The following is a 25,805-nucleotide window of genomic DNA, read 5'->3' as shown; positions in this document are numbered from 1 at the left end:
ATGGAAAGAATATTTGGTTTGGAGTCAAAAATATCAGGTTCATATCCACACGGTCTCCTAATTATTTATTACTTAAGTCATCTTAGGAAAGTTTTAACATCTTTAGACTTCAGTTTCCTCATCATAAAAGGGGGTTACATGACTAACATCACAGATTTGTTGTGAGGATAGAGACCACCTGTGAGGATAAAAGACCACTAGGTATTAGCATGGTGCCTGGTAGTGTAGCAAGCACTCAGCAAGTGACATGGGAATGCTACTATTGTTATTACTAGTATTATTTTGAAACATAGACAAATTACAAAGCCTCCTTGGCAAACTTGTGTTCCACGTTTTTCTACCTCTGTTCCTTTCCTGTCCCCTCCTTTAACTCCCTTTTATTCCCTCCGCTCACCCCAAGACTCAGTCCTCGCCATTCTGCTAATACAGACATGCAGGGTAGTAACCCGGTAATCTAATACACATACTGGGTCCTAGTGTGAGAGCATGTATACTTGTGTACATGCATCCCACTACACCCACGCAGACACATACAGTTGCATCAGTCCAATCATGTTTACTGCCCAAACAGTACCTTCGCGGTGATATCCAAATTGCAACATCCAGACTTCAGTTCTCATGTGAGCCTTTCTGTCTCTAACTAGGTACTACATACGTCCACGTCAAACTCAGCAAGTCCAAGAACACGCTCCTCACTGTCCCTTTCCTCACTCCTCTCTTCCCCTAGCCGACCCCCCTAATTCCAGGGATGGCTCTGCTATTCGTTAACCACGGTGCAGAGCCTTTAGTATCATCTTCAACCCTACCCATACCCCTTACACTCATAGAAAACAAAATGTTTCTCATATGGATATTTCCTACTGCTCAGAGCTCTATCCAGGCCTAGACGACATAGTCCATACACTCATGCACCCAATGAACATTTAAACTCTGAGGCTCGAGGCTCTATGCTAGGCACTGAAGGTCAAAGAATTCTGCTCTTGAAAAGTTGGCAAGACTAGAAAAATTCAATTATGACCATATCCTCTTAAATGGTCTGCTGATAACAGTTTCCCTCCAGCCCATAATACATACTATCACAAAGTAAACCTTCTTAAGTACTGCTTTGCTCCAAAACTTCCTAGCTCAAAAAATCTGAATGATTCTCTAATGTCAAATGGAGTAAGGGCAAACTTTTCCAACTGGCATTTAAGGCTTCCAAAATACAATGTTCCTATTTATTTTTCCATTCTTCTCTCTATTACAAGGCAATACCAATTTTCTATTCCAGTCAATATGATCCACTCACTGACCTCCAAATACTATGACATGTAATTGAAATGCTCTTCCCCCTTGCTCAGTTCTTACCCATCCTTTACAAGCCCACTTAATTACCTTTTCTTGCATAAAGATTTCCCTAATAAATCCAGAACAAACTGATAATTGTTACTTCTGAAATTCAACAATACTAACTGGTTATGTATTGAAATGTTGTCATATTTTTTTATTGTTTCATTAATTTTTAAAATTCATAATAAACACATGTTACAGTGGGAGGCACTATGATATGCAATGAGTCAATACAAAGATGGTTATCCTCAAGGAGCTTACATTTTGTGAGAGAGATAAGACATATACACAGAGCTACAAATACAAATCAGTCCAAGGTAAGAACACATACTTGATCTTCCTAAATATTTTGTAAGCATTCATAAAATAAACATGCTCTCATACTTATTTCACGTCTCCAATAAGGCAAAATGCAACACATATAGAATAGATTCAAGAAATGCTCAATATCTGAGAGAAATTCTATTCTCTGCATTGAATACCTAAGTACTAACAAAACCTACAGTAAAGAATAAAGTAGGAAAGAGTTATTCTGCCACTTTCTGTAGGGAATAAAATTGAGCAAGAATATATCCTTCAGAATTTGGATGTAGAATTAAATTATCAAAAGTTAGTACAATCAGTCCCTTCACCCTACCCACAATCATTATCTCTGGTTTTCAACTGTATCTATTATGAATAATAAAATTTTTCAAGTCTGCCAACTATAAAGCATTAACCCAAGCCAAGACAAAGAAGAATCAGTGAAGACTATATGAATGCCCTGATTACTCATTCAGCTATACCCAGCACTCACGATTCCTTAGGAGGACATGTACATGAAAGATATGTTTTTAAAAGTCCTACGTTTGGCTTACTTTAGTGACTTTTGGGGGGAAAAAATTCATCAAGTTAATAAAGCAAAGCCATTCAAGTTTTGGAAAAAGTCAAGCTAGAATCTACTGTGCCTTGATGCCCAAAAAATAAATAGCATGCTACATTCCAAAAGAAGCAATTTTATTATTTTTGTTTCTACTGAAGACACAAAGCTGGATTTTCAAGTTCTCAAAGGAGCATTGTCAGTAACACATATTTCCAAACCACTAAACATTAAAAATCTGATCCAAGGATACTCATTCTTGCCAATTCTATTCAACATTGTACTGGAACTTTTAGCCAGGGCACTTAGGCAAGAAAAGAAATAAATGGCATCTAGATTGGGTATAAAATCCAAAAAAAAGAGAAAGGAAGAAAGGAAGAAAGGAAGAAAGAGGGAGGGAGGGGAGGGAGGGGGGGAGGGAAATTTTGAGAACTAGTAAGTTCAGCAAGGTTGCAAAATAAAAGATAAATGTATAAAATCAATTGTATTTCTATGCATTACCAATGAACAAACCTAAAATTAAAATTAAGAAAACAATTTCATTTACAACAGCATCAATAAGAATAAAATACTTAGGAATAATCTTAAAAGAAATGTAAAACTGTACACTTAAAAACTACAAAATACTGTTGAAAAAAACCTTAAGGAAGGCCTACATAAATGGGAAGACATCTCATGTCCATGGATCACAAGATTTAATATTGTTCAGATGGCAATACTACTTAATTAATCTATAGTTTTCATACAATCCCTATCAAAATCCCTGCTTGAATCTTTTTGCAGAAATTGGCAAGCCAATCCTAAAAGTCAGATGGAAATGCAAAGGATCCGGAATGGCCAAAGCAATCTTGAAAAAGCAAAGTTGAAGGATTTACACTTCACAATTGAAAACTTATTCCCAATTCAAAGCCACAGTAATCGAGACAGTACAGTTCTGGCAAAAGGAGAGACATTCTGATCAATGGACTAGAATTCAGAGTCTAGCAATAAACTTTCACATTTATAGTCAACTGATTGTGACAAGGATACTAAGACAATTCAATGGGGCAAAGAGAGTGAGAAAGAGAACATAATGAGTGTTGGCAAGGCTGTGGAGAAATTGGAACCCCTATGAACCACTAAAATGGTGCAGCCACTATGGAAAACAATATGGCAGCTCCTCAAAAACTTTAAAATAGAACTGCCATATAATTCAGCAATTCTACCCTCGGTATATACTCAAAAAAAGTGAAATCAGTGTTTCAGGGAGATATTTGCACTCCCCTGTTCATGGCAGCATTATTCACAATGGCTAATGAAAGCAACCCAGTCCATCAACCACCAAAAAGATAAACACATACAATAGAATATTATTGAGCCTTAAAAATGACATTCTGACAAATGCTATAACATAAATAAACTTTGAGAATGTTATGGTAAGCAAAATAAGCCAGCCACAAAAAGACAAAAACTGTGATTCCACTTATATGAGGTACCTAGAGTAGTCAAATTCATAGAGACAGAAAGAAGAATGGTGGTTGGCAAGGGCTAGGGGGAAGGGGAAATGGGGAGTTGTTTAATGGGTATAAAGTTTTAGTTCTGCAAGATGCAAAGCATTATGGAGATTGGTTGCACAACAATGTGAATGTACTTAACACTATGAAATGTACACTTAAAAATTTATTAAGATGTTAAATTTTTTGTTATGTGTATTTTACCACAATTAAAAAATTTTTTAAATAAAAGAGTCTGCTATAGACTGAATGTTTGTGTCCCCTTAAAATTCATATGTGGGGCCCAGCTGGCATGGCTAAGCGGTTGAGCATCGACCTAGGATCCAGGAGTTGGTGGTTCAATTCCCGACAGGGTACATGCCCAGGTTGCGGGCTTGATCCCCAGTGGGGGCGTGCAGGAGGCAGCCAATCAATGACTCTCCCATCATTGATGTTTTTTTCTCTCTCTCCTCTCCCTTCCTCTCTCTGAAATCAATAAAGACATATTTTTTTTTAAAAAATCATATGTGGAAACCTAATCCCCAATGTGATAATATTTAGAAGTAGGGCCTTTGCAAAGTGATTAGGTCATAAAGTCAGAGCCCACATGAATGGGATTAGTGCCCTTAAAAAAAAACCCCAAAAGAGCTTTTTTGCCTCCTGCTATGTGAGGTTACAATGAAAAAACAGACTAAACCAGGAAAGAGACCCTCACCAGACACTGAATCTGCCACCATCTTGACCTCAGACTTCCCGGCCCCCAGAACTATGAAAAGTAAATGTTTGTTGTTTAAGCTATTCCATGTACAATACTTTGTTATAGCAACCCAAACAGACTAAGACAGAGTCTTTTCAACAAATGGTGATGGACAATTGGATATCCTTATGCTAAAGAATAAAGTTGAGTCCCTAACTCAAAACATATACCAAAATTAACTCAAAATGGATCAAAGATCTAAGTGTAAGAGGGAAAACTATAGAGAGCTCTTTGAGGAAAACATAAGAGTAGATCTTTATAACTAGGCAGTGTTTTCTTATACATGAAATCAAAAAACACAAGCAACAAAAGAAAAACTAAGTAAACTGGACATCATAAAAATTTAAAATTTTTGTCCTTCAAGGACACTGTGTAGAAACTGAAAAAACAACTCACAGAATGGGAGAAAATGTATGATTTGGCAAATCATATATCTGATAAAGAACTTGTACCCACAATATGTAAGGCACACTTATACCTCAACAATTAAAAGACAAATAATCCAATTTAAAAATGGACAAAGGATTTAAATAGATATTTCTCCAAAGTAGATACAGAAATAGCAAGAAGTATATGAAAGAAAGATTAACATCATTAATCATTAAGTAAACAGAATCAAAACCACAATGCAATACCACTTTATACCCACTAGGATGGCTACAATCAAAAGGACATATAATAATAGGTCTTGGTGAGGATGTGGAGAAACTGGAACCCTCATACACTGCAGGTGGGAATAGAAAATAGTACCACCCCTTTGGAAAACAGTTTGGCAGTTCCTCAAAATGTTAAACACAGAGTTACCTTATGACCCACCAATTCCACTCCTAGGTATATACTCAAAAAAAATGAAAACATGTTCACACAAAATCTTGCACATGAATGTTGTTCATAGCAGCATTATGCACAACAGACAAAAAGTAGAACAAAAACTAATGTCCGTCAACTGAAGAATGAATAAATAAAATGTGAGATATATATATATCATTCAGCTATAAAAAAGGTATTGTTACATGCTATAATATGGATGAAACTTGAAAACTTTATGCTAAGTGAAAACAGCCAGACACAAAAGGCCACATATATTGTATGATTATTGTATAATTTCATTTACATGAAATGTCCAGAATATGTAAATCCATAGAGAAAGAAAGTACATTAATAGTTGCCAAGGGCTGGAAAAGGGGGAAATGGGGAGTGACTGCTACGAGTACAAGGTTTCTTTTTGTGGATGAAAATGTTCTGCAACAGTGCTGACAGTTGCACAGTTTTGTGAATGCATTAAAAACCACTTCAAAGAGTGAATTGCATGGTATGCAAATTATCCTCAATAAAGCTGTTATTTTTTAATGCGATGCAAAAATTCGTCCCACTTTAATCGTAAATAAATTAGAAAGTATTTACTCAATGGTTATGAGCAATTTTATTTTTTATAAATAAAATCATCTTGAAAGTGCAATTAGGGAGTTCTCCATTTAAAAAGCTCTGCAATGAGTTCTTTTTAAAAACAAAGAGTATTTTTATAAGGTGAATACTTTTAAAGATCTTTAATTTTCAAGAAGTTCCCATATGAATCCTTTTAAACAAGAGTACTGGGAAAGTTAATTTTTATTGTAGCTGATATTTTTTAAATTTTAAAGCAGTCAAGTGTATTTGACTATAGAATATTTTTTTAAATAAACAATGTATACCAAATTATCACACCCTCAACTGAGAGGATCTCTTTAGAACGAGAGAAGTTACTATAATACATGTAGTAAAAACATTATACAATTATTTTTCAAAAACAAGTAAATTTCAATACCTCTCAGAATCTCACACTTACATTTCAGAATTTCTCAAACTCTTACCCTCAACCTCAGAGATCTCCTGAAACACTGTGCTCAATACTCTATAGCCTCTTTGGAATAAAATGTGGCATTGTTTTCTTGCTATGGAGAACAGTCAGTAAATCAGTCAAGAACATTTATTAAAAACCCGCCATGCACAGATGCACAGATTGGACACCTGGGGAGTTGTATGGGAAGTAGAAAACATAGTACCTGACCTCAAGGCGGAGACGGTGGAGAAAAAACCAACACAAATCATATAGGACAGCAATAGCCTCGCATTTCCTTTATTTCACCCTGGAGAAGATGAAACGAACACAAAGTACAGACTCCTTGGATACTGCTTATTTCAACTCTTCATAAAAAAAGAAGAGCAGTCAAGAGAACAAAGAAATAAAAATAGGATCAGAAGTGACATAAGGTGAGGTTAAAAAAAAAAAAGTAAAGAAACAAAACACCTAGAATGGCTAGCAGTTGTGATCCACCTAAAAACAAAATGGTAGTTTCAAGTTTTATTTTTTATCACTCCCTGAAAATTTCCGGGCTATAATATTGGGACCAATGCTTCACAATACGGCACACACATGAAATCACAGAAATTACAGGTGCAAGGTAGTTCTTATTTACACACTTGTGCCTCGGAAGCTAACAATCTTTAGAGGATATCAACAGCATCTCAGGGAGGCCGGGTTACCAGGTCTGCAGAGTGAACCATCGTCCCGCTCCCCGGTTACAGAAGGAACACAGCTTGTCCACGGGTTCCTTTCCTTATTCTTACCACTGAAAAAGTATCTATCTTACAGTTAAATGACTGCCAGGAAAATATAGTTTCAAAGAAACAACTCAAACCGTAAATAACTGGAGTTTTGCCAATTATTCCTATCAGTTGCTACGTAAAATAATCATTTACTGAAACCCCAACTATGGGAAGTAAGGGTCAGACAAGAATCTTGTGGAAATGCCAGCTGAAGGAAATTCTCAATGGGAAGGTAGATTCAAGCAATAATTTGACAAAAGACTTTGGAGAGGTGACTCATTTCCAAGAGTTCTAACTCTTGATAGTGTTTCCTTATGCTGAAACTTAATCTCTCTCTCTTAAAATTTCATCCACTGGTTCTTAGGAATTTATGGAACAATTCTAGTTTTCACCTTACTATCATAACCCTTCTTCTCCTTTACAGGCAGTTCTTATGACCTCTTTCAACCCTATCATGAGTCACCTCTTGACCAGGCTAAATACCAGTTTCTTTCACTATTCTTCGTATGACTTGGTCTCAATTTCCTTTATCGTCCATTCCTCTCTCTTCTCTGCAGGTGTACCAGATTGTCTATAATCCTCTTAGATGATAATACTCAGAACTACCATGAGATTCCAGGTGTGCTCTAAAGAGCAAAGAATCAAGTTCAGACATCCATGCCTTCATTTTAGATACTAAACTTCTATTAGTAGATACCATTGCAAATTAAAATAGCTTTCTCTGGCAGACACATCAGTGTTGACTCAAGGTATACTTCCTATCAACTAAGAGCCCCAAGACTTTCATATACATACACACTATTGTTAAGCCACATGGTCTTCATTCTTAATTTAGACAGCAAAATTTCAGAATCTACTTCAGGATTTTAAATTTGTCCCTATTATATTTCAATCTTGTTAGATTTACCTCTCTGTTTACACCACCATAGTATTCTTAGATTCTATTCCAATTTTGGGTTGGCACTCTCAGTTTCAAGTTATAAACAAACAGGCTGAACATGCTTCTAGAAAACTCTCTGGCAGACCAAATTCAATTAACCAGTACCTCATGGGCACAATCATTTAAACAATAATATTTATCCAATAATACTACAAACCTAGAACGTTCATTATAAGGGTATCATGAAGAAAGTTATCACGTGTCTCAAAGATATACTCTGCTTTCCCTACAAATTCAGAGACAGTGCCAATGATTCTACTGTACAGCACACTTTTTGCCTTGAAAGGTAGAATTTCTTTTTCTGTATCAAGGAAAAGAGACTAGAAGAATTATCGTATCTGAGAGCTGACATAATTTGTATGATACAGGCCCTCAAGAAATATCTGTAAAAAAAAAAAAAAAAGGTGGAAGTGGGGGAGGTTAAATCTAAGTCATTTAAACTGGCCTCCTTTCCCTGTAAGACCTCCTTCTAGCAGACTCCTATCTCTAGATTGAGACCACGTCTAATCTTCCTTTGCATTTCTAGTATCTGAAGCTGTGCTGTATAACATAAATAGAATACAATTCATACACTAATGAATTCATACAATTCATACATTTTTATCATGAACGGATTTTTAATTTTGTTCAATGTTTTTTCTGCATCTATTGATATGATCACATGTTTTCTCTTGTATTAGTCTGTAAATATGGAGAATAACACTGATTAATTTTCACATGTTGAATCTGTGGTTTAGTCCCAGGATAAAACCCATATATATATATGAATTTTTTTTCCTGCTGGATTCAATTTGCTAATTTTTTTCCGAAAAGTTTTGTTTCTCTCTTCAAATGAGGGATATTGGTCTATAGTTTGTCTTGTTTTTCTTGTACTTTCTCTGATTGATTTTGGTATCAGGAGAATGTTGGGCTTATAATAAATTGAGCTGGGAAATTTTGTGTCCACTTCAATTTCTGGAAGAAATTATGTAGAACTGGTGCTATTTATTCCTTAAATGTTTGGTAGAATTCACCTGAAACAATCTGGGCCTAGAGTTTTACTTTTGAAACGTTGTTTTTTAACTATGAATTCAATTGTTTAAACAGGTGTAGGACTATTCAGAATATCTATTTCTTCTTTAGTAAGTTTTGAAGTTTGTGTCTTCCAAAGAAGTTCATTTCACTTAAGTTGCCAAATGAACTGGAATAAAGTTAGGTTCATAATAAAAGTGCTAAACTATCTTCTCTGAACTTGGTTCAAATGTCAGTATAGTTTCAAAGCCTTATAATGCTATTCTGGTTTCCCCCAAGTGTGTGTTACCAAGAAAACAGTCTGGAATCTGGCCACTGAACTAAACTACAGCTGAATTCTCAATGCCATTGCTCTATGGATTCTGCCCAGTTCCATAAATGTGCAACTCAAGAATAAGCCTGAGTCTTCATACACAAATTAAAGGATCCTTTTTCCAGCTTCTTCCTCTCCATGATTTCTCCCTATGCACTCTTGCTTCCAGGAACACTTTTTCCTGGTGCTCTGGCTAGAAAGTCGGAGTTTTAGCCTCCCCATATTCTTGCGCACTTCCCATGACTGTGTCCACCTGGAGCAAAAGAAAAGAGTCTGACAGGCTGCTGCAGGAGTCCAGTTTCATAACTGGAGCTTGTATGAGTTAAGGCCAGAAGAATTAAATAAGCTCCATAGCAAAAGGACCCCTTTTTTGGTCTTTTGACCCAAGACAGGATTTTCATTGGAGCTTTTCTGTCCATGATATTGCACAGTTCCAGGATCCAGGGTGCCCCACGGTCTAAACCAGGAAATATGAAAGAAAATAGCTGGGGCGGGGGAGGGAAGAGGGGTAGTGGCAGGGCACACAGGAAACTCATTTGAATTTTGATTTCTCTTCTTAGTATGTCTGCTATTATTTACTTTTCAGAGTCCTCAGGGAGTTGCTGTATATGCTCTTTAGATATAACCACTGAAAGAGAGAGAGTAAAGGGTGTTTACTACTTCTTATCTGGAACTAATAATTAACCTTAATAAATATTTAATCATAAATAAAAATAATTAATCTTTATATATTTCACTTATCCAATAAATACAAAGTCATATCATTTCACAAGAAATAAAATAAAATTAATTAGTGAGGTATTTTATATTGTTTCAAAATCTGAAGTGTCACAACAGCACATTTCAATTCAGGCTAGCCATATTTCAAGTACTCCATAGCCACATGTGGCTAGTAGCAATCATGCTGAACGGCAGAGATCTAGGGGATACAATAAAAATAAAGAAAAGAACAAAGAGAACAAAGGGGAGGGGAGGGGAGGGGAGGGGAGGGGAGGGGAGGGGAGGGGAGGGGAGGGGAGGGGAGGGGAGGGGAGGGGAGGGGAGGGGAGGGGAGGGGAGGGGAGGGGAGGGGAGGGGAGGGGAGGGGAGGGGAGGGGAGGGGAGGGGAGGGGAGGGGAGGGGAGGGGAGGGGAGGGGAGGGGAGGGGAGGGGAGGGGAGGGGAGAAGGTCGTCCATTTTGCTGTGACTGCTTCGAGGTTAAATGTGCTCACTACTTCATTAGGCAGCATGTTCTGTTGCTGGGCAATTATTAGTTGCTAGAAAAAGTTCTTTTTTATTTCTAAAAAAAATATATGTGCTTATGAATCACTTTCAGTTATTAATGCTAGTTCTGTCTTAAGCATTATTCTACATGGTAGTCCCTAAACTATCTACAAAGGACCTCTTCTTTCAGTGCTTCCTTCTCCGAGTTGAGCATGCCCAGTTATTTCAGTGGTTTACAATAAAAGATAGTTTTCAGGAAAATTAGTTACATGATTCTTAAGTATTTCATAGGGAATCTACTATGTTGCTAACTCTTAGAAACCAGATTAATTTGGAAAAGGTATAATGTCCTATCTTCAGATGTTATATGTTTTAAATGAACCTTTAACCTTGTACTTCTTGTATACTTCAGTGCATAAAATAACAATATTTTAAGCCAAATGCTATGAATTAGCATTAGTTTATTGAGTAATAAACATTCTACTGTAGAAATTTTTAGTGTTAATAATTTTCTAATGCATATTCATAAACTGTTTCATTAATATAATTTATTACCAATTCTTTTTTAATGATTACAATGCACCTGACCCCATAAAAAGAAAGTAAGCTTTCTCAATCTTTCTATGATTTTATTTGTAGTTTTTAAAAGTAGTTAGGAATTAAATATAATTTTAAAACAAATCCGTAATGATGACATCATAAAATAGTAAAAAACATCATAAAATAATAAAAAAAACTTAGCATGTAAGCTTGATTTTTATATATATCCACATAAACCATTAATTTAGATATAGCCTCTAGACAACTATGTATTTACATTTCATTTTCTGTGAACCAAATATCATAGTGAAATGGATCAAAAGGTTGGTTTCAATGTACAGAGTAAGGAGCTTTGCATTGACAGAGAACAAAAACAGACATTGTCATTTGGAAGACACTATGGAAAAAATCCTAAAATGTGAAACAACATAAAAAAAAAAATCACAACTGATTATTCCATACGTGAGGAAGCTTAAGAAAAAGAGTATGTGACTGTAAAGATTTGGGTTAAACTATCGGGATAAAAGACTTTTTTCTCATTTTCTAGGAGAGAATCTTCACGACTTATTAATTCACTCAATACCTCAAAAAATATTATAATTAGTATCAATAACAAAGAAAAAATTCTGCCTCAATAAAATGGAGCTACTCTGATTGGTTGGTGAAGCAGCTCTGATTGGATGAAGAAAGCCTCAGTTCTATTGGTTAGAACAGGATTCCAGGAGCTCCTTTATAAGGGCTGGCTCAGGGGCAGGAAGACAGTGCAAGTGCAGGCAGGCAGGTCAGTGCAGAAAGCAGACCCCTTAGTGCAGGCTTCTCCCTGAAGTGCATACAGTCTGTGTGAAAGGCCCCTGTATAGAAACGGCTGCTAGGCTCTGTTTTTTAAATTTGAGCCTAGTCAGCCACCAGTGACTCTTCTCAGTATGTATCTTCTTTCTCAGGGTCCACAATAGCCACTTGCCAAGGATACCCCTAAAGAAACTGCTACAATGGGTAACAGGTTAGATGACATCACAGGGACTTTAGCTCTAAAAATAAAGTTCTTCCACTTCAGTTAATCATTAGGATGACATAAGTTCTGACAAATTCATGTCTCTTAAGAGGAACTGTAGCAGGACAAAGGTTGAGGGGAGAACGTTCTACTTGAGTGAAGTTTGCTTTTGATCATTATCTAATTTCTTTCAGATTCCTTCTACTCCTAAAATAAAACAAAACTGGGTACTTAATATTTAAGGCATATGCTAAGGTTAAAATATTTCGATAACTGTATTTCTAAATAAATCTAAGTGCATTTTAAAATATAAACCCAATTTTCTCCTTCACAGTTGCCCAGAGTTTAGCTATGCACATCTGATCCGTCTTACTATCTGGACCTTTACGCTATCTTACCTCTAAGTTCTCTCTCTTCATCCTTCCCACATTAAAGAAAACAACTCAACTGATTTTAGAAAGTGGTTCAAAACTGTTTTAATTTACAATCTGATTGCAAATTAAACCAGTTTTTATTATATCAAAAAGATATATTTAAGACAATTAAAGATACATCAGGAGAGATAACAGCCCCAAATCATAAAGCCATGTTACTACGTCAGGGTCCTCAAGATAACTTAAGATCACTGCCTAAGTAGTCTTAAAGACACATTTAAGACTATTCTCTACATCTCAAAGCTGAAACGAGCCTGTATCTCTCATATACCTGATTAACTTCTCACCCTACTTTCAGCAAATTCTGCTTGTGATTTCTACCCTCAAAAATAAGCAAAACAAAAATAACCAACCACAAGTTATTACTCTTCAAGTGTCCAAGAGAGATCCACACAAAAGTGGAAGTTTGTCAGTTGATTTCCCAATCAGATATTGGTCAACTGACCACACCTTTGCAAGCTGACGTGGGCAGAAGGCATGAGCATTTGATGCTGTTTATCTATTCGGCAATGCCACTGCTTGTTCTTACTTCTCGTACGGCTTTCTCACCATGAGCTGCTGATCATTCAAATGGAGCTGCCGAGCTCCATTTGTTCTCATCTGCTTCTACTGAGAAGCACGTTGTTACTGTGTGGTAATAAACATGATCTTTCTTTCCCAGCATTTACAGTGGGAAAACATCAAGCCTGTACTTGGGAGCCTTGGATTTGAGTTCTGGATCCCTGACTTCCCAGTGAGTATCTCAGGCTAGTCACTTAGACCCTATGAGCCCTCCCTTACGCATAAAGCAGGATAACTGGCATTCCGAAAGCTGCTGGGAAATTAGAGTGAGATCACTTAAGTAAAAATACACTGGAAAATATGGAATGCTATACGACTGTAAATACTTCTTTCTAATTCCTACCTGAATTATACAAAGCAGAAATTTAAGGCTGATGTGGCAAAGCTTGACACAGATAAGCAACACTTGCCAAAAAATCAGGAGAAATGACCACAGAATACTAGATGGGGGGCAACCACACCAATCTTTCTTTCAACTCTGAGTTCACTGTGTAACAATATGTCTTTTGCTGACTGCATCCACAGGCACAAACCAGAGCACTAGCAGCAGAATCAAACTAGCACACAAAGAACAGTATCAGGCGGACCTTGTGCTGCAGCTCCCACAAAACAGTGTTTGGAAGATCGTGCAAAAACCCACTCAGAAACTCTCAGAAACATGTGAAAACTAAACAATAGCCTTCAGAATTCATGGAGGGGGAAAAAACTGAATACTTTCAACTGTCAAATAATTCTGAAGTGCCCAGCAACTGGACCAAGAAAGATGTAAAAAAATAGTATGAAGGATCCTTTGAGTTCACACACGACAGAGCTAAACATGTCTAACAATGAACAAAAGCTAGTCCCGTAATCCACAGAAGCTAAAGTAGGGGAAAATCTATTGAAATGAATGAAAATTTAGGATGCTGAAAAATAAGGATGAATAAATTAAAATTATTCAAAAAAAGTTACTAATGAATATCACATTGTGATACTATCCATATAATAGTTTGAAAATATGGCATACAGTGCTACACGGTGTTCAGGATTACAGGTATAGGTGGTAAAAGTGTACGGAAATGTGCTGGAATAACCAACATCACCAATTCTAGGGTGGGGATGGAAGTGGGATGAGACTGGTAAGAGATATACAGCAAGCTTTAGCAGTAATAGTAACGTTTTAGTCCTTAAACTAAAAAGTGGGCGCATGAATGTTTATCATAGTACTGTATACAGCTTTTCACATCTCCACATTTCTTAATAAAGTTGAACCCCGAAGTGCTTTAATTATAGAATAAATAAATAAATAAATAAATAAATAATATAATAAAATAAAATTCTTCAAAAGCAGCTATAAGAAAATGCTTTTCAGAAACAATAAATAAAATAAATAAATAAAACTACTACCAGAGTAAAAACAGATAGAGGTACAGAAGCTCTAGCCAACATTCACTGAAAATAGGAAAAAGTGAAACATAATCAAGCAACAGAAAATGAGCAGTTTTTTAAAAGGATTGGTGTCACAATGACAATTCTTCTGTTTGATAATTTAAATTTAAGTTGATAAAAACAAAGGACAAAGACAGTCATGCTCCTACCAGGAAAATTATGCAAGTCAGAAAGAAGTCAAGTAGGGTCTGTAAGAGCAAGTTATCTATATGTGCCACGATGTTCAGAGCAGAGGTGGAGAAATAAGCAAAGCACACGTTACAACATCTCAGATGCACCAATCACACTCCAACACAGTAGGGGGCAAAAATTAAAAGCATCTAACAGAGACCAACTGAAATATAGTAAAGTCCCTGATAATACAGGGCACATTCTATCTTCTATTATACATGAAGTAAAAGTTTGATACATCACAGTTACCCTGTCATGAAAGTGGTGTTCTTTTGTCCAGTAATAGTATTTCAATGAGGTTCTACAGCATCTCTCTTTCTACAATCTTAATTAGGAGATTTCAACAACAAATTAGACATTTTACTAAGGAAAACTACAACTTGCAGGACTCCCAGACTCTTAAGAGTACATTTAGACATGGTGTGTGTCATCCTTCACAGAAACAAACTGACTTGCATGTGACTGGTGTCCAGACGGCTGGATGCTCCAGAAAACAATTCTCTTGGAGAATCAATTCCACCATTCAATTAATACTTGCTGAGTCTCAATGTGGACAAAAACCTTCGTTAGCTCCTGAACTAGAACTGTAGATTTGTTCCCTCTCCTCTCCAGAAAGCTGCTACTTAAAATCAAAGTCCCCACTCTAAAGGTAGGCTTCCTTTCATTTCCCAAAACCACAAGCAATTCTGGGTCATTCGGAACCTAAAGAGTCACACTGCGTGAGTTTCAGGACTTATAAACAGAGCCACAGAGGTCCAAGGCTGTCCTCGGGGAGAGTCCCCTTTATCTAGGAAGGGCTGACTTCACACTTACAGTTCTCTAGACACAAAGCTCTCTGAGGAAGGCAGACCACAATGATAAAGCGCCAAGCCTCTGCCTTTCCACACAGGGGTATGTCCTAAAGGCAAGGAGCTGAAGACAAATAATCTGTACTGTCTTCAATACTCTCCACAAGGCAGCAGGGCCCTCTCTAGACCTTCTACCTCTTGGGAGCTGACTCCAACTCCAACTTTATCCAAATATAAACAAAAATTAAAAATATATATATGGTGAATTGCCCATGCCTTCTGCTCAAAATTTACCCATTTCCTTCCTAATGCTTTGTCCTTTCCTCCTCCCTCTGGAGACTGAACCTCTGTCTGCATCTCTGATCCTAGCCCCATCTCTTCCACCTGCCTACAGGCTCTTGTTCTGCTCTGTGCTTCAGTGTCTCTGTTCCAATTACGAATGCTGCCTAACAAACTACCCCAAAACTCAGAGGCTTAAAACAACAACCATGTTAGTATATGAGCTCACAGATTCTGTGGGTTAGAAATATGGGCAGAATGTAGACAGTGATTCTTTTGCTCCTGACAGTGTTGAGAGAGACCTCTCAGAGGTACACAGCTGGTAGATAAGGTAGTTTGAAGGGTCCAATATGGTTCCACTCACATATCTGGTGCTTGGACTAGGATAACTCCAAGACATGAACTGCCAACTGCAGCGCCAACATGTGGCCTCCTCATGTGGCTTGGCTACCTGACAGTACAGTAACCTCAAAGCAGTCACACTTCATATGCAGTGGCTCACAGCCCCAAGCACAAGTGTTCTTGCTAATAGGACAAAAGTTCTATTGCCATTTATGACCTAGCCTCTTTAGTCCATACATTATTTTTATTATATTTTGTTGGTTAAAATAGTCACAAATTCACCCAGATTCAAGAGGAGAAAAATTACACTCCAACTCTTGAAGTGTGGGGGTGGGGGTGGCAAGGAGATTATGTGGGACAAGAGTTACTGTCATGGCCATCCTTGGACAATCTGCCAGTCTCCTACTTCCTTTCAGTCTAAAATCAGGCTCAGTCTAATCCTTTTTTTTAAATGTCCACTCTTAGTATTGTTCACAGTAGACTTAAACAAAGAAATATAAGAAGGTAATTATAGGCAAGGGTAAAAGAATTAGAAAAATTAAGGAGTAGAAAGCAAATTATGTGCCCCTTAGAATAGACAACACTGACAGAAACAAGATATTCAAAGGAAGAGCAACAGATAGCGTTGAAAATGAAAGCTGGAGACAGTGTCAAAGCAATCGGGTTTAGTAGAAAGCAGGGAAAGAGGAGAGAGAATGTGGAGAAGGTTGTGATGGTGCTGAGCAAAGGAGGCCTTCCCATACTATGCTTCAGAACTGGGACTGAGCAGGTGCTCAACAATGACTGGGTAACGGTCGCGTGAAATGCTTTGCTTGTGGATTCTTTCCTTCCTTTCTAGAGGAGATGGTCAACCCTGCCAAAGTAGATAAAAAATCTAATGTTTGAGGGTGACTGTCTGGAACTAGTCTTACCCAATTGTAGTGAAATTACACTTAGAAAAACAGAAAAAGGAGAAACAGGAAGAACAATAAAAAAAATTAACTGGAGAAGGAACAGTTTTGCAATTAGCTCTATATTAAAATGACCAAATTGTCTTATTTCAACATTAAGCAGCATTCATTCTTTAATCATGACAGACTCTAGGCATACTGTCAAGCAACACATTTTATGTCTAACTGATCATGTCATGATCTGCTCATCAGATCCATCCCAAGGACAGAATCAAAGGCCCTACTACTCTTGGGATAAATTCAATCTATTGTTTTCTCCCCAATGAACCATACTAATCATTCTAAAAGACTGATCAACCCATTAACAGTTGTTATTTACAAAGTAAAATTAGTTAGTCCTATTCTTCCAGTAAGACTTTCCACATAAGACATACTCTTTTAGTGCCCTGGTTTCACTCATTTAATAAACAAACATTTCTTGATCAGCTGCTATGTGAGTCATATAGACCTTAAAGATCACAGAGGTTCCTACCCCTAGAGTTTAACAATATATTATTTCAGGAACTAAGGATTTGACTTGATATAAATATCTGGAGATCCAATTCTCCCATGTCCTAAACCCAAAATTTCTTCCTTCATGCCACCCTTAGTGCGTTATCAGGATTTGAGCTATTTCTATGACGTCCATACATCTGACTTACAATCCACCTGCAGAAAGTTCACTTCTTTCTGTAAAGCAACACAATTTATCTTTCCTTCCCCTTCATTCATCTTAAGAACCAGAACTCAAAAGAAACCAAGAGCTACACTAATGATGTTGTTGGACCTTACAGAAGATGGAGTTTTTATAAAGATGGAAAGAAGAATCAGAAGTAGAAATTATCTGTGCCATGATGGATTGTTAAGAATACTATTTAAAACTGACAGCTGTCAGAGGGAAGGGGGAGAAGGTCACTGGGTGAAAAAAGTGAAGGGATTAAGAAAAAACAACAACACAAAAACCCACAGACAACAGCCTGGTGATTACCAGAGGAAAAGGGGGGTGGGGGAAGGTGAAGAGGGTAAAGTGGGGATAAATGTTGATAGAAGACATGGCTTGTGGTGGTGAACACACAATACAATATACAGATGATGTATACAGATATATATTATAGAATTGTACCCCCTGAAACCTATGTAATGTTATTAACCAATGTCACCAAAATAATTCAATTTTTAAGAGATTACTATTTAATATAACTCATGCATGAGTTTGTAGTCTCTTTAGAAATGGGTTCTTCTCTTAGATGAACTGGGCTAAAGATAATTCCTATTCTACATAAATAAAGTCAAGTTGCCGAAATGAGTTTCTGAGTCATAAGACAGGAGGAACGTTGCTCACTGTTCTAAATTCCACAACAGAGTTCACCCATCATGGCATGATAAATTGGAACTCAAACAGTGCATTTATCCTAACATTAAATAGTGAAGAGATATGCTTTAAATACCTCTGCGTTCCACTGAGTTTGAAAATCCAATGCAAATATTCAAGTGATATCCAAAGTGAATAGTTGTTTTTTTTGTTGTTGTTGTTGGGCTTTTTTGGTTGTGTTTTTTGTTGTTTTTTTAATATATCTTTATTGATTTCAGAGAGAGCAAAGGAGAGGGAGAGAGAAAGATAGAAACATCAATGATGAGAGAGTCATTGATCGGCTGCCTCCTGCAGGCCCCAGACTGGGGATCGAGCCCGCAACCCGGGCATGTGCTCTGACCAGGAATCGAACCCCGATCACCCGGATCCTAGGTCGATGCTCAACCACTAAGCCACGCCTGGCTCAATATTTTTATTGTTCAAAATATTACAGATGTCTCTATCTCCCCATTGAATAGTTTTAATGGATGCTGGAACAGGAATAGAAAAATCCCACTGTTAAGGAAAGAAACTGAGAAAAAAAATAACTGGGCAATAACATGGCCTAAGTAATTACACTATTCTTGAAAATCAAAGCACAAAACAAAATACCTTGATGTGATTGACAACTTAAGCATGACTTCATTTGCAGTGAGGGGAAAAAGGGCCTTCCACTAGTGCACATATACGTATTATGGAAAAAACAGGCAAGATTTCAAATGATGTCGAAGATCACTTAAGTTTTTGCCCTAGATGAACAAAATAGAAAGGGTAATTTCAAATTACTACCGAGCACTTTTTGAATTTGCCAAAGTTTGAAGATTTTTGTTCTTTCAAAGGAAGAACACGTCGATGAATAACAATAGCGTACTTCCTGGCCTTAGGAAGAGGGAGGCCGGAGCTCCCCAGCTGCACGTCCTGGAGAAGTACACCAGCTGCCTTCTGCAAACCGAGATCAAATTGCCAAGAATTTACAGGACAGCAGTTGTGATAGATGACCTAAAATACTGATCTGTTGCAAAGAGGATGTACTGCAAACCACACAGGAACTGACAGGAAATCAGCCCTCAGGCTGGTATTACACATTCAAGAAGGCTAGGAATCCTGGACCTTTGACAGCCAAATTTCATCATTCTCCTTTGTAGGAAGAGTTATCCTTCAGAGAGGACGGTCAGGAAAATCCTGTACAAAAATCTGGTAACTATTCCTATTTAATAACACCCTGCCTAAAACAGTGGTTTCCTCACGTGTTAAAAGTCCACCCAGGGCCCTACAGCATTACTTAACCAAAAGTCACATGTTTGCTGGCACACCCCTTCACCCATGAGCCCACCGAAGGCCATAAATGACTCACAGGCTGTGATGATGGTAAGAAGAAAAACTAATATTTGGAGCTCACCAAATAATGAGTCAGACTTCTGGAAGAAATCATTATTATTGGCAGTCCAATGGGATGAAATTTTAAAAATTGTTTTTAACATTCATATTCATTCCATAAAAGTTGGCAAAAGAAAAACAGTTAAGAAATGTGGTATTTGGCTTGCTTATGCCTTAGAGAAGTCCAGTTCACGCTCCAAGACAGAGAATGAGCAGGGTATCTCTACCTATTCCTAGACTTGCCTTCTGGACTTGCTGCTGCCAAGTTACTCCTCCCACACAGCACTTCCCATACTAATTTTGACCCTTAAGAATCAAAAAGAAGTCTGCCTTCTTTGCACCCAAATGCCAAAATGGAATCTTTTAGTATTTCACCTTTATAAAGGGAATGTTTGAAAACAGGCCTCTTTGGCTGTGACATCAGTGCGTTACGGAGGCCTCCAAGGGCCGGAGGAAGCATTCCCAGTCCCTCACAGCGCTGCTGTACTCCTACGGCGCAATCTGGCAATGGCCAGGGACCAAGTCTTTAAAGCTGTTTTATGGTATTTAACATATGGTCATAAATTGCTCAGTGCTCTAAAGAGGGGCTAAATTTGCCACCCCTATTGATGAGAAATGTTCTGATTTATTTAAATTTAGTGGCAAATTGGCACTTCTCCAGATGGAGAGGTTTCGGCATAAGTACAAAGAAAAAACTAGATATGAGTTGTAACTTTTTTAGACACTGAATGCAACCACATCCTCTTGGGCTTCCAGCACCACTATCAAACAGGGTTACCATATATTATGACAATAATATGAAAAGATCCTAATTTCTAAGGCCCAAGAAAAGGGAAAACAATTTTTACTGAGAGTGCCTAAGAACTTTTTTTAAAAATACTTTTCTTAGTCTTCAAGCTAACTCTATTCCATTCATTTCTCTCTTCTCTTGTCCCTTCACTCCCTCCAGGAGTTCGATGTATCTGGTCTTCATGTCAAATCCTGTATCAACAAAACTCCCTGAAACATTTCCTTTTCTATTTTGCTGTGTTTGGGGTTGAGCTGTTTATTTTTTTTAATGGCTCTAATTCCCTATCACTAAAGATAATCCTACTAAAAACATTTTGTTCCCTTCCTTTTACAACCTAGCCCTGTATCCAATGGCAGAATAAAAACAAGGGTTTATTTTTTCGGTGGGGTTGGTACTAATGATAATAGTGTGAACGGAATCAAAAGGGAAATGTGAAGGACAAAGCCACTGCTGGTTTTCTTTTTTATATGCTAATAAAGAACTGGCTGAAGAATCGAAAGATGATTATCTTGCCTGGCTCCGGAAACGTGAAGAAGGATGTCAATAAATTAGAGGTTTGATAGCAGCCTGGGAACAGTATTAAAAGAACTGTTCTATGAAGAATTAGTAGGCTGGTTATAGCAGACAGAAGTCTCACTTTTTAATTTCAGTAGAAACAAAGATTCATATCTACCACATAAATAAATACATATAAAAAGATAAATTTATTAAGAATCAATATATACAAGTTAATATGAATGCTGTCATATACTAGAAATTAAGACATGGTTCGTATCTTTTGGGAGAATGGAATACGAAATCTCAATTATTTCCCCTAAAGCAGACTAATGAGCAAGTGAAAATCACTGGAGATCAATTACCAGGTAGTGCCACGTAAAGCCTGCCATGCAACAACCTGAAGTGTGTGGAGTGCCTGTGTCATGTGGAATTGCCATCAAATGTTCCAAAAGGTTGTACACCATCTTCTGCTGAAACATCCTAGAGATGAGGGCAAGTCAATGTTCTTACAGGCCAAAATAATAAAAAAAGGGACTGGTTCAAAGCAAACAAATGCATCTGGGCCCTCCATACACTTCCATTGAGAACCTAGTGTCCTAAGTACCCTTCGTTCTTTAAATCAGACTAGAATTTTTAAATCTCTGCTTTACCTCCTCTGAAAAATTATGAGTCCCTCTTTTCTGATCTGAAGGCACTACTGCCAGTGCCATAATCTTGAAAAAGGCAGGGGCATCACCCTGAAATACAAAGATAATTAATAGAAATGTAGGCATTTGTTGGCATCAACATTGTACCCTCACAAGATACTATACATTTATTAAAATAGTCCATATCCTAAGCCATAAAACAAGTCTCAATACATGTAAAAGGATGTAAGTTATACAAAGCATATTCTCAGATCATAATGGAAATTAAATTCAAAATCAATAAAAGAAAGATAATTAAAAATTCAGAAAATTCTGGAAACTAAATGACACATTTCCAAATAACCAGTGGGTCAAAAAAGAAATCAAAAGGAAAATTAAATATATATAATGAATTCAAATGAAAATAGAACATATCCAGACCAGTGGGATACAGCTAAAGCAGTAGTGAGAAATTTAAAGCATTAAATACCAATATTAGAAAAGAAGAAAGATCTCAAATCAATGTCCTCAGCTTATATGAAATTCTAAAACAGAAAAAACTATTTTATAATTTCAGAGAGAATAAAAGCTCGGGGAGTAGGGAGATGATGGCAGAGGACTGACTTATGGAGGGAAGGAAACATTCTGTATCTTTGGGGGATGAAAATGTTATATATTTTGACTGTGGTATAGTAATTAATATAGGTGTTTACAATGGCCAAAATTTATGTAACTGTACACTAAAATAGGTACATTTTATTATATGTAAATTATACTTCCATAAAGTTAATGTTAAAAAGTGGGCTGTAAATCTGTATCTCAGAATTACTGTGTGATTAAAGGAGATAATGTATATAAATAAATCTAACTCTTTATAAAATAAATGCTCAGTAAGTTAGTTTAGCAATTTATCAGCCATATTTTAATAAACTATAATCAATATCAAAGCCAAAATTATTTATTTATTTATTTATTTATTTTTATATTTAGCTATAACTAAGCTGACTTTACAAATATAAATTAATATGAATTGATGTTCTTAAATTTTTTTTCAAACATTCCATGAATTCCAAGAAAATAAAATATTCCGAAATACCAGAACAAAGGAATCCTCAAAAATTTAAGGGAAAGATAATGTCTAATCTACAAAATTAGCACTTCTTACTTGCCTTTCAATGAGCATTTTTTAGAACATTCACTAAATCAAAGGTGACCTGCCTCCCTAATTAGCTTCTAAAAATACCTTGAATGCTAGGTAATAATCTTTAAATAAATGAATCCTTTTGAAAAGATAAAAATAAAGTAAAATGAACTATGCTATAAAGGAAAATTAGAATGCCTCTCAGCATGATGCAAAATACTAAGCCTGTTGACAAAGTGTCTAACTTTTTACTCAGCTCAGCTGCTACCAGTCATAGTAAAAATGGTTAACTCCTTGCAGGTGATCTTGGAGACTCTGTTTGGCTGCAGGCACACACAGCAACCAAACCACTTGAGAGAGAATCAAAATGAAACTGATTTCAAGAATAAGTAAAGCACTTGTTCTAGAACACGATTTGCAACCCGTCTATAAAAATCTTTGTATATGTTTGACCACTGTTTAATTAAACGGTACATTCCATTTAAATAGCAGTTCAAAGACTGGTTTCATTTTGTTGTAATCATTCCCCAAAATATACAAATTTAAATTGAGTGATGTATTATCAAAACCTCAGAAACAGTAATTTTACACGGTTCCTCCGAAAACATGGGAGAGAATGTATTACCCACATCATAATCTTTTTTTTTTCTTTTCAGTTTTTCCTCTGAAAGAAGGCTTTTCCTCTGTAACAGTCAACTTCAAAATCTTTGGAGATAACTTTTCGGCATGAGTTCTTCACTCTGTCACAAATGACTGAAATACTCATCGCACCTCTCAGATGACAAACAATGGTACTGCTTCTATTGTTAAAGATAAAGTGGAAAGGGTCTAGTTTCATTTGGAAGCTCTTCAGGAAGAATTCCTGAGACAGTGTAACAGATGTCTCTCTGGGTACCGGCCCAAGTCCATGTCGACCTTGTGCTAAACTGGTCTCTGGCAACCAGGCTGAGAATACCCGACCCAGAACTCTTGGTCAAATGGCTGGATCACGAGTGGATACCAGCTCAAGCTGCTAATCAGACCCTCTCTCCCGGGAATTTAGATTCCAAGACCACAGGTGATCTCTGGGGGCCTTGAACTGAGACACCACTTAAGAGACTCCGGAAGCGATTTCTACTCTACGTGAAGAGAAACAAAGAAATCTGGGGAGAAAAGCATAAGGTGAATATAGTGACAACAAAATATGGTGCAGGAGAAAGACACGGACACGGGCACCGACGCTGGCTGGCAACTATGGTGTCGGCCATCGTTCTGGAGTCCGTGATTCCAGTACCCATGAGGAGTGGGTAAAATTGCCCCTCGGACACCATGGAATTCACTTAATTTCTCATAAAGAAAAACAAACAAAAAACCTCTTTAATTTATGTTTGTTCCAAAGGGTTTCTTATAGCCAAACAGTCTCTGATTAAAATAAATTGTTAGTATGAAGAATAGTTTAAAAAAAAGATAATTCCAAATTTGAAACCAATGTTGCTTTACTGGCCACAGACTTGCGTGATATAACTTAGAGTATTTCAATAATCTCTCTTTATAGTTAAATAGTGTTATTCAACGAACTTGTAAAATTGAGTATACTTCAGAGTTCTGTCACTTCCTCGTCAAACCTCATCATTGCCAGATCCGAAGAATGAACATGGTTCATTCATTCCACACTTACTGAGTCCCTCTAAATGCCAGGCAATACACAGAGATTGGAAATAAAATATGAGCAAAACAGCCTATTCTCTGCCCTATTTAAATAAGGTACACAAAAACACAAACACAATTTCTTCAAGAAATAAGTGCTGTTAAAAAAAAAAAAAAAAGAATTAAGTGCTGCAGATCATGACTAGGGTGGCTATTTTTACAAATATGCATATGAAGCGCATTAATCTTCCTCTGTGAATTTTGCTATAACTGATAAATTTTCACTCCTTTTAGTGGCACCATCCTAGATCTTAACATGTATTTTATTTCAATTAAACCTTGGTCATTGAAGATTCACTTTTCCAATGCCCTTTAAGTACCAGTTGTCTCTTCTACAATCATGAAATTCAAGGACTTCTCTTAAATTCAGATAGCCTTTGATATTTTCCATAAGACTCTTACACAAATTGGAAACGCTTTCACTGTCCCAACACTGAAGAGTTGTCTCTTTACATTAAAAGAGCTGAGAAAACAGTAACATCATTCCTAATGTACTGCAATCTTCTGGTCCTTTTTATTTCAATTATTTCATTTTGAATGTAATTCTTGTAGGAATCAATTTATGAATTCATGGGCAGAAATATATCCTCACTATCATTAACTGCACAAATTTTCCTTTATTCACAGATAAACATTTATAGAAAACTGTTTTCTAATATATAAAATATTCTAACATATAAAATTTCATTACATGCTATTTTCACTAACCTGCTTTGAGAAAGTAGAGTAGAATATATAAAGACAAAATTGATACAGACTCCAAATCTGCAAAGTACTGTATGTCCTTTCTGTTTTCTGCACTATTAAGAGCAATGTTCCAATTACAAGTTCCTTATGTAATAAATAATTCAAAAAACTGAATTTCTGTTGGCAAAAGACAGATACAACTAACAGAATGTCACATTCTCTGTAACACTATACTTAAACCAACAAAAATCTGAACACTACAATTCACTAATTTATACATGAATTCATTTCATTTCTTCAACACTTAATTGAATATCTTTACTGTCCCAGGAACTGAAGATATAATTTAATAACAAAACAGTCTCCATCTCAAACTTCATTGAGTTCAAAGCTATGAAATAAAATTACCATAAACTCCAAATAGTTTGATTATAATTTAAGCCAGACACCATAACTTTTCAATGGGATTTAATGAGAAACTTTAGATAAAGTTGTATACTATTATGAATGCAAGACCCACCCTCCCATTAAATGATAGTGAAGAAACAGTAAGATAAAAATCCTAAATAATGGAAGAGTGAAAAGGAAGAGGAGAGTAGCAATCGGTAGATGAGGCATTTCAACAAATTCCTAGAAGGCAAAATGCAGATGGAAGAGTAGTACTTGATGAGACAGGGCAGAGAAAGTTCTGACTGCAATAATGTAAGGAAGAGGCT

The 25,805-nt window shown here is 36.6% G+C and overlaps 1 protein-coding gene across 4 annotated transcripts in view; it reads right to left on the bottom strand.

The window, feature by feature from the left end:
- The window catches only part of BABAM2 (BRISC and BRCA1 A complex member 2), a 316,065-nt gene that overhangs the window by 238,836 nt on the left and 51,424 nt on the right, over window positions 1–25,805 (bottom strand). The gene's annotated exons all lie outside the window — the stretch shown is intronic.

The sequence above is a fragment of the Miniopterus schreibersii genome (genome assembly GCF_964146895.1).
Source record: "Miniopterus schreibersii genome assembly, chromosome: 13".
Taxonomy (NCBI): Eukaryota; Metazoa; Chordata; class Mammalia; order Chiroptera; family Miniopteridae; genus Miniopterus; species Miniopterus schreibersii.
The sequence above is the reverse complement of the archived record's forward strand: the minus strand, read 5'-3'. Positions and strand labels throughout refer to the sequence as shown.